A 14,359-nucleotide genomic window follows, 5' to 3' on the forward strand; every position below is an offset into this window, starting at 1 on the left:
TGAGACAGATGATTTAGGAGAGTTGGTATAGCACTAACTCTCTCTTGGGAATTTAAAGATTTTTGTTTTTAAATTCACCATTAAAGAACTAGATATTCCCTTATGACACAGTTTATTTTAGCTCAGCAACATTTATGCAGACAATAAACTGGGTAGTACAGGTATAAACTGAATAAAACACAGTTATCTATTTTGGTGACAAGACAATGGTGTACATGTAATACAGTTATAGAGAGCACTTAGATGCTAGAGGGTAGGGAATTAATTATTTTATCAGGTGGTGCCAGAGGTAAGTGAAAGAATCATGGGTTAGGAGGTATTTGAGTTTTTTGGGGTTTTTTTTTTTTTTTGGTATTTGAGTTTTTTTATAAGAGTAATAATTTATCCAGCTGACTTGGTGATGGTGATGATACTTTCTAGGCAAACTAATTACAGGCACACAAATTAAGAGTTCCCCACAATGTGTCCATATCAAGATCTCAGGGTGACTCCTAATTAATGTATTAAGAGGAAAGAGGCAAGGAATGAGGTTGCAGAGGAATCCTGGGGGTAGAATACAAAAATAACCCATTGAATCTTCCTTATCCATTACCCTATTGATGGACATCTAGGTTGCTTCCATGTCTTGGTTTTTGTGAATAGTGCTGCAGTGAACATTGGGGTACATGTGACTTTTTGGTTTATGTTTTGTTTTTTTTTTCCTCAGGGTATATACCCAGTAATGGGATTGTTGGGTCATATGGTAGTTCTATTTTTAGTTTTTAGAGGAACCTCCATACTGTTCTCCATAATGACTATATTACTCAGTCATAAAAAAGAATGAAGTTGGGTCATTTGCAAAGAAGTTGATGAACCTAGAGTCTATTATACAGAGTGAAGTAAGTCAGAGAGAGAAAAACAAATATTATATTTTGATGCATTTAAATGGAATCTAGAAAAATGACACAGATGAACTTATTTGCAGGGCAAGAATAGAGATGCCAACATAGAGAATAGTTGTGTGGGCAAAGGAGCAAAGTGGGAGGTGGGGTGAACTGGGAGGTTGGGACTGACATAAATGCACTACCGTATGTAAAACAGAGAGCTAGTGGAGACCTGGTGTATAACAAAGGGAGCTCAGCTCAGTACTCTGTGATAAACTAGAGGGATGGTAGGTAGGACAGGGGTTCAAAAGGAGGGGTATATACACATATATACGGCAAATTCACTTTGCTGTACAGCAGAAAGTAACCCAACATTCTAAAGCAACTATACTCCATTTAAAAAAGAAAAGAAAAAAATATGTTAAAAAATGAAAAAACTAAAAAAATCAACTCGTTGAGGCAGGAAAAAACATAATAAATACATAAATAAGTAATGCTGTATTCAATATTAAGAAAACAAAAACACAATTTGTGAAAATAGATTATTGTCTTCTATAATATGCTATTTGGGATGATCTATCAGAAAATCAAGATTTTCCTCAGATTTTTACAGATTCATCTAATACTGTACCTTTTTTAAGTTCTTATTTATCTGTTCATACTATATTTGATCCTTCGATTATTTTCAATAATCTCTAAAACTTTTGTTTTATTATGAATGCTCTAGAAATAAAAAGGAGAAAGTGAAAGTGAAATCGCTCAGTCGTGTCCGACTCTTTGCGACCCCGTGGACTGTAGCCTACCAAGCTCCTCCGTCCATGGGATTCTCCAGGCAAGAATACTGGAGGGGGTTACCATTTCCTTCTCCAGGGGATCTTCCCAACCCAGGGACTGAACCCAGGTCTCGCTCATTGGAGGCAGATGCTTTAACCTCTGAGCCACCAGGGAGACTAAAAAAAAGGAGAAGAGGCACCATAAATATAAGTAATCAATTGACATACTTGGTCAAGTGATTTCTATATGTAATTCATACCAAAATAAATGTTTTGGACTTTAAAAGAGAAATGTAAAGTGCTTAATTTATCACAGAATTGCATTTATTTAATAGCAAGGAAATCTCTCAAGGAATCTTCAGATGTCTCCATAACTGATGTAACTTTCTGAAGAACTTATTTTTGATGTTTATTCAGTGGTTAATACACCAACAAATTCTAACTTAATAAAGACTCATATTAATTAAATACAATTTTTTCTAGAACTGTAGGAAATTGGAAGCTATTTTCTGGGAGAAATCATAGCCTAGAATTAATAGGAACCTCTGCTATCTTCCTCTCATGAGAAAAAAAAATATCATATTGAAAGTTTCATAAAGTGTATTGGTCAAATGTTTGACAATACCCCAGGATATGTCTTCTTATGACAAATAACATTGAGATTAAAACATTATCAGAAAATGTACTGCACAAATATGGCACTTTCTGTGATGTTGATCTTATGAAATTCCTACTCATTGCCACAACTTGGTAATTTGAGAGATCCATGTATGCAAGGGAAAGTGATGAGTACTTTCTAAAAAGCAACTTTTTTAAGTGGCAAGGGGTGAAAGCTTCATGAATTTAGATTATATTAACACACTTTATACTGTGAAAAGATTACTTTTACAATCATGTATGTGAATATGCATTATCAACACCCAATCTATACCTTTATAAAACTTTTATCTACCCCATCCATCCCCTTGATGTGGAATGGTGGCTGAAGTGTTTGTAAACAAATCAAAGCAAAAATAACTAATAAAAATTAAATTATAAAAAGTCACTCATAGCAATAAAACTGTTCTTTGAAATGGTAAACAAAATTGATAAACTGATTCATTTTAAAAAGGGGGAAGACTCTAATAAATAAAATTAAAGGAAAACAAGGAAAAAGAACAAGAGATACCACAGAAGTTCAAAGGATTATAAGAGGTTTTGGTGAACAGCTATATACAAACAAATTGGAAAACCTAGAAGAAGAAAAAATAAGATTAATTCTGACAGTCATACAATCCTTCAAGACTGAATCATGAGGAAATAGAAAATCTGAATTAAACCAAATACTAGTAAAGAGATTGGAACAGTAATCAAAAATGTTACCCAGAACAAAAGTCCAGGACCAGACAGCTTCACCAGTGAATTCAACACTGAAAAATTTAATACCTACCTTTCTCAAACTGTTCCAAAAATTTGAAGAGGAGGGAATACTTCATAACTCATTTTACAAGGCCAACATTACCTTGATATCAAAATAAGACAAAGATAACACACAAAAAATAAATTACAGTTTAATATTTCTGATAAACTTAGATGTGAAAATCCTCAACAAAATATTAGCAAACTGAATTCAGCAATACATTAAAAGGATCATATATCACAATTAAGTGGGATTTATTTCAGGGATTCAAGGGTCATTTAATATCCATAAATCAATCAGTGTGATATACATTAACAAAATGAAGGATAAAAGCCATATGATCGTCTCAATAGTTGCAGAAAAAGAATTTCAGAAGATTCCACATTTATTTATAATAATAATTTAAAAAAACCTCCCAGTGAAATGGGCATAGAAGAAACATAGTTCTTAACAAAGGCCATATATGACAAACTCACAGTTAACATCATACTCTGTTGTGAAAATCTGAAAGCTGTCCCTCTAAAATCAGGAATAAGACAACGATTCCCATTCTCACCACTTTAATTCAACATAGTTTTGAAAGTCCTAGTGAGAGCACTTGGGCAAGGAAAAGAATAAAAGCCATCCAAATTGGAAAATAAGTTTTCATTATTTTCAGATGACATGGTTTTATATACATAGAAACTCCTAAAGACTCCACCAAAAGTCTATTCAAAATGAATACAATAAAATGGATGGGTACAATATGAACATATAAAAATCTGTTTCATTTCTAATAATTAACAATGAGCTACCAAAAAGAGAAATTAAGAAATGAATTCCACTTACAATTGCAACAGAAAGAATAAAATACCTAGGAATAAATTTAACAAAGGAGATAAAAGACCTATACACTGAGGACTAGAATATATTGTTGAAACTGAAGTAGACAAAAGTAATGGAAAGATATTTCATGCTCACATATTGAAAAAAAAGTAGCACTTATAAAATTTAAATGTTAGCTAAAGCAATGTGCACAGATTAAATATAATCCCTATGAAAATCCCAAGGACAATTTTCATAGAAATAAAACAAAAAAATTCTAAAATTTATGTGGAACCCCAAATAGCTAAAGCAATCCTGAGATAAAAGAACAAAGCTGGAGACATCACACTCCTTAATTTCAAGCTATAATACAAAGATACAGTAATCAAAACAGAATGCTATTAGTAAAAAAAATGCACATAGATCAGTGAAACCTAATTGAGACCCCAGAAATAAACCTACACATAAATTGACAATTAATTTGTGACAAAAGAGCAAAAAGATACAGTGGATAAAGGATAATCTTTGCAATAAGTGGTGTTGGGAAAACTAGAGAGCTACATGTTAAAAAAAAAAAAAAACGGAACTATCTCATTTCTTGTTGTTCAGTTGTTAATTCATGTTGGACTCTTTGCCATCCCATGGACTTTAGCACACCAGGCTTCCCTGTCCTCCACTACCTTCCTGAGTTTGCTCAAATTCATGAGTTTGCTCAAACTCATATCCATTGAGTTGGTGATGCCATCCACCTACCTCATCCTCTGTCAACCCCTTCTCCTGCCTTCAGTCTTTCCCAGCATCAGGGTCTTTTCCAATTAGTCAGCTCTTCACATCAGGTGGCCAAAGTATTGGAGCTTCAGCTTCAGCATCAGTCCTTCCAGTGAATATTCAGGGTAGATTTCCTTTATGATTGACTGGTTTGATTTCTTTGCAGTCCAAGGGACTCTCAAGAGTCTTCTCCAGCACCACAGTTTGAAAGCATCACTCTTATGCACTCAGCCCTCTTTATGGTCCAACTCTTACATCTGTACATGACTACCGGAAAAATCACAGCTTTGGCTATATGGATCTTTCAGCAAAGTGATGTCTCTGCTTTTTAATATGCTATCTACAGGTTTGTCATAGCTTTTCTCCAAAGGATCATGTCTTTTAATTTTCTGGCTGCAGTATCTCATACCATACACTGCTGCTGCTGCTGCTGCCAAGTTGCTTAAGTCGTATCCGACTCTGTGCGACCCCATAGATGGCAGCCCACCAGGCTCCCCCGTCCCTGGGATTCTCCAGGCAAGAACACTGGAGTGGGTTGCCATTTCCTTCTCCAGTGCATGAAAGTGAAAAGTGAAAGTGAAGTCGCTCAGTCGTGTCTGACTCTTCGAGACCCCATGGACTGCAGCCTACCAGGCTCCTCCATCCATGGGATTTTCCAGGCATGAGTACTGGAGTGGGGTGCCATTGCCTTTTCCACATACCATACACAAACCCCACTAAATATGGATTAAACATTTGGAAGAAAGCCTCCAAACCACAAAATACCCAGAGGAAATCATAGGCGGTATTAGTTTGACACTAATAGTTTGACACTATTTGATACTGGTCTTTGTGACATATTTCTGGATATTGTCTCCTAAATGCAAGGGAAATAAAAGCAACAATAAACAAATGAGACTACATCAAACTAAAAAGCTTTCACAGAGTGAAAGAAATTATCAACAAAATGAAAAAGCAGCCTACCGAATAGGAGAAGATATTTGTAAACAATATGTCTGATAAGGGCTAATATTAAAAAAACATAAAGAACTCACATAACTCAACAGCAAAACCCCTAATCCTCCAACTAATATAAATAAATGGAAAAAAAATAGGCAGAGAAGTTAAATAGACATTTTCCCAAAAGAGACATACAATAACTAATAGGCACATGAAAATATGTTTGGTACTTTAAACTCATCCAACCAATAGTATTTATAAATGACAATTGACAAAATATATAATATTTAGAAAGACAGATTATCAAGCAGTTTGCTGTATATCTTCAGTTAGGCATAGTTATTTTGAATATGTTTTTATTTAATGTGTACAAAACAATTTTTAACTGGTAAAATTACACTAAATTTGCCATCTAAGTTGTCTGAGACTTCAAAGGAGGGATCAGTGATGAGCTTACTTTTCAACAGAACAGAGATGAATTTGATGGGATTGATTAGAACTCATAAATTATTTGAGATAAACAGTTTTAAATAAGAAAACTCATCATTAGTCACTGTAAGACATCTGTTGTCATGATAACACCTTTAGTGTGTCTGACATCTATTTGATAGTCATGTCAGTTACTATTATAAATCATTTACGATCAAATGTGCATATAAAAGTGAAATGTGATTTTTAACAGTTTAACAGCTTCTTTTAAACTTCCTGATCATTTTTGTAATGAAATTTTTATTTCTTTCAATATTAATTATCTTCTTTTGATTCCTGAAGAGTTTACAGTTTGCAGAAAATAAAATTATTTTACAGTTCATAGTGTTTTTAATACTCCAGTGAAAGTACAAGGCTTTAGGTAGTCCAAAGACAGTTAGCCATCTGGTATGGAAAGAGAAACCTAATTCCTCTTAGGTAACTGCTTTGAAAGATTGAATCAGGGAAAGATTGAAGGCAGGAGGTAAAGGGGACGACAGAGGATGAGATGGTTGGATGGCATCACCGACTCGATGGACATGAGTTTGAGCAAGCTCTGGGAGTTAGTGATGGACAGGGAAGCCTGGTGAGAGGGCAACAGGCAGGAAGGTCAGGGGTCTCCAAACGGAGGAAATAGGCTGCAAGCGCCAGACATTTTTTCTCTCTTAAGCGGCAGGAGGAAACAAACAAGCAATATTTTTTTCCATCTCTATACAAATTTAAAAGGAGGTTTCTCTTAAAATGCTGTGTTGCCATGACACCTGGTTTCACCTGAAGCTAACTATTCGCAAACCTTGAGTTAACCAGTACATTTTTTCTTATGGAAATGTTTGTCTTAAGCTATGTTAATGTACCCCAGACTGTCTTCAATCCACCAAATGGCTCAGAACCAGATATCAGAATCAGATATTGTTCTCCTAATCTATGTAAATGAAACCATTTGTATGGTAATATGCCCTTCTACAAGATTCAAGTCAATCGTTTTATGGCCTGGGATGAATTATCTGGTGCCATTCTGAGTTTTAAGACATTCCTTTCTTTCATTAACAGACTGCTAGTGAGTATATAACATACAGCTAAAGACTAGCAGGGGGGTACTCTTTCTGCTTCTGATGCCTATGTCAGAAGCTTTCTCTATCTCCTTTGTGCTTTAATAAAACTTTATTACACAAAAGCTCTGAGCGATCCAGCCTCGTCTCTGGACAGAATTCGTCTCTTCCGGAGGCCAAGAATCCCGGCGTCTTATCGTTCAGCAACAACCTTTCACTGACATGCTTCAGTCCATGGGGTCAAAAAGGGTCAGAAAAGACTAAGTGAACTGAACTGAATAGTTTTGAAAACTGAATCTAACCTACTATTCTTAACATTTATAAGTAAGAAAAACACTAGCGTATCATTTAACAAAGTTGATGCCCAATGGGATCATTGTGCTACATACATACATATATATATATACATATATATATATATATATATAGTTGTTGTTGTTGTTGTTTAGAAGCTCAGTCCTATCTGACTCTTTGCAATCCCATGGACTGCAGCACTCCAGGCTTCCCTGTCCTTCACTATCTCCCTGAGTTTTCTCAAACTCATGGTCACTGAGTCAATGATGCCATCCAATCATCTCACCCTCTGTGCCCCCTTCTCCTCCTGCCCTCAACTTTCCCAGCATAAAGTATTTTCCAACGAGTTGGCTCTTCACATCAGGTGGTTATAAGTATTGGAGCTTCAACTTAAGCATTAGTCCTTCCAATGAATAGACAGAATTGATTTCTTTTAGGATTGACTGGTTTGATCTCCTTGCTGTCCAAGGGACTCTCTAGAGTCTTCTCCAACATCACCATTCAAAAGCATCAATTCTATGACACTCAGCCTTCTTTATGGTCCAAATCTCCCTCCATACATGACTACTGGAAAAACTCTAGGTTTGACTAGATGGACCTTTGTCAGCAAAGTGACACCTCTGCTTTTTAATACACTCACTAGGTTTGTCATAGCGTTTCTTCCAAGGAGCAAGTTTCTTTTAATTTAACAGCTGCAGTCACTGTCTGCAGTGATTTTGGAGCCCCCAAATAATGTCTGTCTCTGTTTCCATTTTTCTCTGTCTATTTACCATGCATAAAGTGATGAGCCCAGATGCCATGATCTTAGTTTTTGAAAGCTGAGTTTTAAGCCAGCTTTTTCACTCTTCTTTTTCACCTTCATCAAGAGGCCTTTTAGTTCCTCTTCACCTTCTGCCATTAGGGTAGTGTCATCTATGTAACTGAGGCTATTGATATTTCTCCCTGCAATCTAGATCCCATCTTCAGCTTCATCCAGCCCAACATTGTGCATGGTGTGCTCTGCACAGAAGGTAAATAAACAGGGTGACACATACAGCCTCACTGTAGTGCTTTCTCAATTTTGAATCAGTCCTTTGCTCAATGGCTGGTTCCAACTGTTGCTTCTTGACCTGTATACAGACTTTTCCTGAGGCAGGTAAGATGGTCTTGTATTCCTATCTCTTCAAGAATTTTCCACAATTTGTTGTGATCCACACAGTTGAAGGCTTTAGCATAGTCAATGAAGCAGAAGTAGATGTTTTTCTGTCATTCCCTTGCTTTATCTATGATCCAATGGATGTTGGGAATTTGACCTCTGGTTCTTCTTTCTTTTTCAAATCCGGCTTCAAAATGTGGAAGTTCTCAGTTCACGTACTGTTGAGGCCTAGCTTGAAGGATTTTGAGCATTATTTTGCTTGCATGTGAAATGAGTACAATTGTGTTGTAGATTAAACATTCTTTGGCATGTATTGCCCTTCTTTCTGATTGGAATGAAAACTGAAATTTTTTTGTCCTCTGGCCACTGCTGAGTTTTCCAAATTTGCTGACATATTGAGTGCATCACTTTAACAACATCATCTTTCAGGATTTGAAATAGCTCAGCTGGAATTCCATCACCTCCTCTAGTTTTGCTTATAGTTATGCTTCCTAATTGGAGAAGGAAATGGCAACCCACTCCAGTAATCTTGCCTGGAGAATTCCATGGACAGAGGAGCCTGGCAGGCTACAGTCCATGGGGTTGCAAGAGTCAGACACAACTTCGCAACTAAACAACCAACAATCAATGCTTCCTTTTTTAAAAACATTAATTATTTATTTTAATTGGACACTAATTACTTTACAATATTGTGATGGTTTTTGCATACATTGACATGAATCAGCCATGGGTGTACATGTGTTGCCTATCCTAAACCCCCCTCCCACCTCCCTCCCCATCCCATCCCTCAGGGTCATCCCAGTGCACCAGCCCTGAGTGCCCTGTCTCATGCATCAAACCTGGACTGGCTATCTATTGCACATATGATAATGCCCACTTAACTTCACACCCCAGGATATCTGGCTCCAGGTGAGAGACTACACCGTTGTGATTTTCTGGGACATTAAGACCTTTTTTGTACAGTTCTTCTGTGTATTCTTGCCACCTCTTCTTCATCTCTCCTGCTTCTGTTAGGTCCTTACTGTTTCTGTCCTTTATTATACCCATTTTTGCATGAACTGTTCCCTTTGTGTCCCTAATTTTCTTGAGGAGATCTCTAGACTTTCCAATTCTATTGTTTTCCTGTATTTCTTTGCACTGGTCACTTAAAAGGCTTTTTTGTCGCTCCTTGCTGTTCTCTGGAACTCTGCATTCAGTTTAGTTTGTTGTTCCCTTTCTCCTTTGTGTCTCACTTTTCTTTTCTCAGCCACTTGTAAGGCCTCCTCAGACAACCGTTTTGCTGTTTGCATTTCTTTTTCTTGGGCATGCTTTTGGCCACCACCTCCTGTAGTGTTACAAACCTCTGCCCACAGTCCCTCAGGTACTCTGTCTATCAGATCTAACATATATGCAATGAGAAATATATCACTGAAATCAGAATAGAAAAAGCTAGATTCAATGGCAGAACATGAGAGTTCCCTGAAAAGACAGTAATATAATAATAAGCTTAAAAACTTCCCCAGATTTCTCCCTGATGCCTTTCTCAAACTGACTGAAATAACCAAATGGAACACATTTTACATTATTTTACTGTACCTATGAGCTAGCTTCAAAATTATTTAATGTTGTTTTTGTCTCTTTACTCATCACTATTTATCATATATTCGTATGAATTAATAATGAAGGGGAAGGTCGGAGAGCTGACAGCCTGAAGCCTGTATATGAACCCACCAATCAGACATGTTTATTAATCTTGTATTACTGTGTACGTGTCATGTCCCATGCACTGCACTGAGAACAAAGAAGGCAGTGATTATGTAAAAGACATGATCCTTGCTGCTAAAGTTTAGGAGAGTAAGGTTGAGACAGCAAATACATAAACAGATTAATAACACTCCTGGAACTATGTTATTTTCTTGAGATAACAAAATCAATATAGTCCTTACCTTCACAAGATGCTCTTTACTAAGCTTTTTAACAGAAATGGATAAAGAGATATCTGAGAAAGAAATTATGATTAAGATCAAATGAGTCTGATCCAGCAGAGTTTTCCTCATTAAAACTAGAGGAAAATGTTGATGTCAAAATCCATTTCATTCCAGAAACTCAGGGCTATGGAAAGGGTTTGGAGGAAATGGCAGACTGTGTATGAGTTGAAAACATAATACGACCAGAAAGCTGTATCACTTGGGTCCAGACAGTCTTCTCCATTGAGAGACACACATGGTTATCACACAGCACAGAAGATGGGAACTCACTCTGTAGAAACACCTTTGCCTCCTGGGATAAGCAGCTGTTTACCATGAGGTTAGTTTGAGGACACACACCTAGCAAAGACCACACTCTGCAATGGGTTTCTAGATCTGGAATGCTGAGGGTGCAACAGGAAAAGTTATGGTACTAGCATGGCTCTGAATTTTCTCTTGGCATTTTAGTGACCAAGGCAGATAAGATTAACAATGTGCTTCATGAGTGTGTGTGCGTGTGTGTGTGTGTGTGTGTGTGTGGTGTGTAGGAGAGATAGAAAGAGAGAGTCGGAGACAAAGAGACATAGAGAGACAGATATACAGGCAGATAGACAAAAAGATATTATCAGGGACCAATTCCTTAATCGTGAAACTTGAATTAAAGAACTCAGGATATATAAAAATAAGAGCTTTGGAATTACATTTTCTAAATGTTAAATGAAAACAAGAAATATAGTTTGTATAGCCTTAAAAGACAAATATGTCTTTTTTTATATCTGAGAAAATGTAAGTGAATATATAGCATCAGTGAGCAAAGCATGTTTTGAATAGTAACTAACTTGTTGCCAAATACTCTTTGTTTAAATAGAATTCTGTGTAAAAGTGAAAATCCTAAACAATTTAAGGTGAATGTCATCCAGGTAATAGAATAGAAAATTAGTTCTACCCCTCTAGTAGTCCAAAGGTATTGAGTAAGGAAAAAGTCAGATAGACAGCCATTGTGCACATCCTTAAACAACCTTAAAAGAATGTGGAGGAAATTTTGGACACATACATCATTTATTATAGTAAAGGGGTGGAGATAGTTCTGGATATTAACTTCAATCTCATTCACAGTAAGGAAGTCTTGAAGTGCTATTTATATTTACCTTGAGGAAAAAATGCAGCATTAAAATCAGTGTGGAATGAAAATCATTTAGTAGAAACTGCAGGCAATTTGTGCCATGTATGTCATATTTAGAGGAAAATGAAACAGGACATCATAATTCAAGATACAACTGCCTCCCAGAGGGAATGAGAGAATTTTGAAAATTAAGAAGTGTTAGTCGCTCAGTCATGTCAGACTCTTTGTGATCCATGGACTGTAGGCTCCTCTGTTCATTGGATTCTCCAAGCAAGAACACTGGATTGGGTTGCCATTCCCTTCTCCAGGAGATATTCTTTACTCAGGGACCAAACTCGGGACTCCCGCACTGCAGATAGACTCTTTATGGCAAATCATAAGCACTTCAGATGCTCAACTGAATGTAGAAAAGACAGAGGAATCAGAAATTAAATTACCAACATCTGTTGGATCATAGGAAAGCAAGAGAATTCCAGAGAAACATCTACTTCTGCTTCATTGGCTACACTAAATCTTTCGACTGTGTGGATCACAACAAACTGTGGAAAATTCTTAGAGATGGGAATATAGGACGACCTTACCTGCCTCCTGAGGAACCTGTATGCAGGTCAAGAAGCAACAGGTGGAACCAGACAAGGAACAATGGCCTGGTTCCAAATTGGGGAAGAGGACTTCAAGGCTGTATATTGTCACCCTGCTTATTTAACTTATATGCAGAGTACATCATGCGAAAAACAGGGCTGAATGAAGCACATGCTGAAATCAAGATTTCAGGGAGAAATATCAACAACCTCAGATATGCAGATGACACCACCCTTATGGCAGAAAGCGAAGAGGAACTAAAGAACCTCTTGATGAAACTGAAAGAGAAGAGTGCAAAAGCTGGCTTAAACTCAACATTCAAAAAACTAAGGTCATGTTATCCAGTCCTATCACTTCATGGAAAATAGATGGGGAAACAGTGGCTGACTTTACTTTCCTGGGCTCCAGAATCACTGCAGATGGTGACTGCAGCCATGAAATTAAAAGACACTTGCTCCTTGGAAGAAAAGCTATGACAAACCTAGACAGCAGAGTAAAAAGCAGAGACATTATTTTACCAACAAAAGTTCGTCTAGTCAAAGCTCTGGCTTTTCCAGCAGTCATGTATGGATGTGAGAGTTGGACCATAAAGAAAGCTGAGTGCTTAAAGAATCGATGCTTTTGAACTGTGGTGTTGAAGACTCTTGAGAGTCCCTTGGACTGCAAGGAGAACAAACCAGTCAATATTAATGGAAATCAATCCTGAATATTCATTGGAAGGACTGATGCTGAAGCTGAAGCTTCAGTACTTTGGCCACCTGATGTGAAGAACTGACTTACTTGAAAAGACCCTTATGCTGGGAAAGATTGAAGGCAGGATAAGGGGACAACAGAAGGTGAGATGGTTGGATGGCATGACTGACTCAATGTACATGAGTTTTAGCAAGCTCTGGGAGATGGTGATGTACAGGGAAGCTTGGCATGCTGCAGTCCATGGGGTCATAAAAAGTCAGACACAACTGAGTAACTGAACAACACCACCCAATAGTAAAGAGTGTATATGGAATTATAGGTAGAATATAAAGAATTTTGGATAAAATGCATTGGAAGTCTTTTAAATACCACCCATTAAATACCACAATTGATAATGATCTGCAGACTAAATTACAAGCTTATAAGAAAAATACTAGTTTTATCTGACATGGGTAGAACTGCAGTGCTCTCATCAATATATTTGGCCATAGAAATGGTGGGGAGCAGTGCTCTTGGAGGTACTTCCACACTGATTTTACTGAAGAAAATGCTTGCGGACTCACTAAACTAAAAACAAAACTAAATATTTTCCTTATAAGCCTTTGTATCACTGTGGCCAGCTATTTCCAAATCAGAGGAGCTATTCAGAAATTGAAATGGAACCTTGCTATAAATATAAAGGATGGGCTCAATCAAATCTTATTGAATCTGTATAGTATAAAAGGCTACTCAGTGGTGTACAGATTAGGATCTGCAACAGTAATAGTACCTTATTATCACTTCCATAAAGATACTGAGACTAAATATAACTTTATTTTGTGGCCCTTATGATTATATTACAGAAGCCTAAGTGGAATGTTGCTGAAATAAATGTGAAAAACAAAGTAAACTTCATTCACATTATTTTGGAGAAAATCAAGCTTTCAGACACATTTAGAGTTATCTTGATTTATAATTGTTGTTGTTAACTTGCTAAATACTCTCCAACTCTTCTGTGACCCTATGGACTGTAGTCCCACAGGTTCCCCTGTCCATGGGATTCCCCAGGCAAGAAAACTGAGTCCAATTCAGTTCAGCCGCTCAGTTCAGTTCAGATCAGTCGCTCAGTCATGCCCAACTCTTTGCGAGGCCATGAATCGCAGCACACCAGGTCTCTCTGTCCATCACCAACTCCCGGAGTTTACCCAAAGTCATGTCCATTGAGTCAGTGATGGCATCCATCCATCTCATCCTCTGTCGTCCCCTTCTCCTCCCTCCTTCAATCTTTCCCAGGATCAGGGTCTTTTCCAGTGAGTCAGCTCTTTGCATCAGGTGACCAAAGTATTGGAGTTTCACCTTCAACATCAGTCCTTCCAATGAATGTTCGGGACTGATTTCCTTTAGGATGGGCTGGTTGGTTCTCTCTGCAGTCCTAGGGACTCTCAAGAGTCTTCTCCAACACTACAGTTCAAAACCATCAATTCTATAGTCCAACTCTTACATCCATATGTGGCCACTGGAAAAACCATAGCTTTGACTAGACA

The sequence above is a fragment of the Cervus elaphus genome, chromosome 17 (genome assembly GCF_910594005.1).
Source record: "Cervus elaphus chromosome 17, mCerEla1.1, whole genome shotgun sequence".
Lineage (NCBI taxonomy): Eukaryota > Metazoa > Chordata > Mammalia > Artiodactyla > Cervidae > Cervus > Cervus elaphus.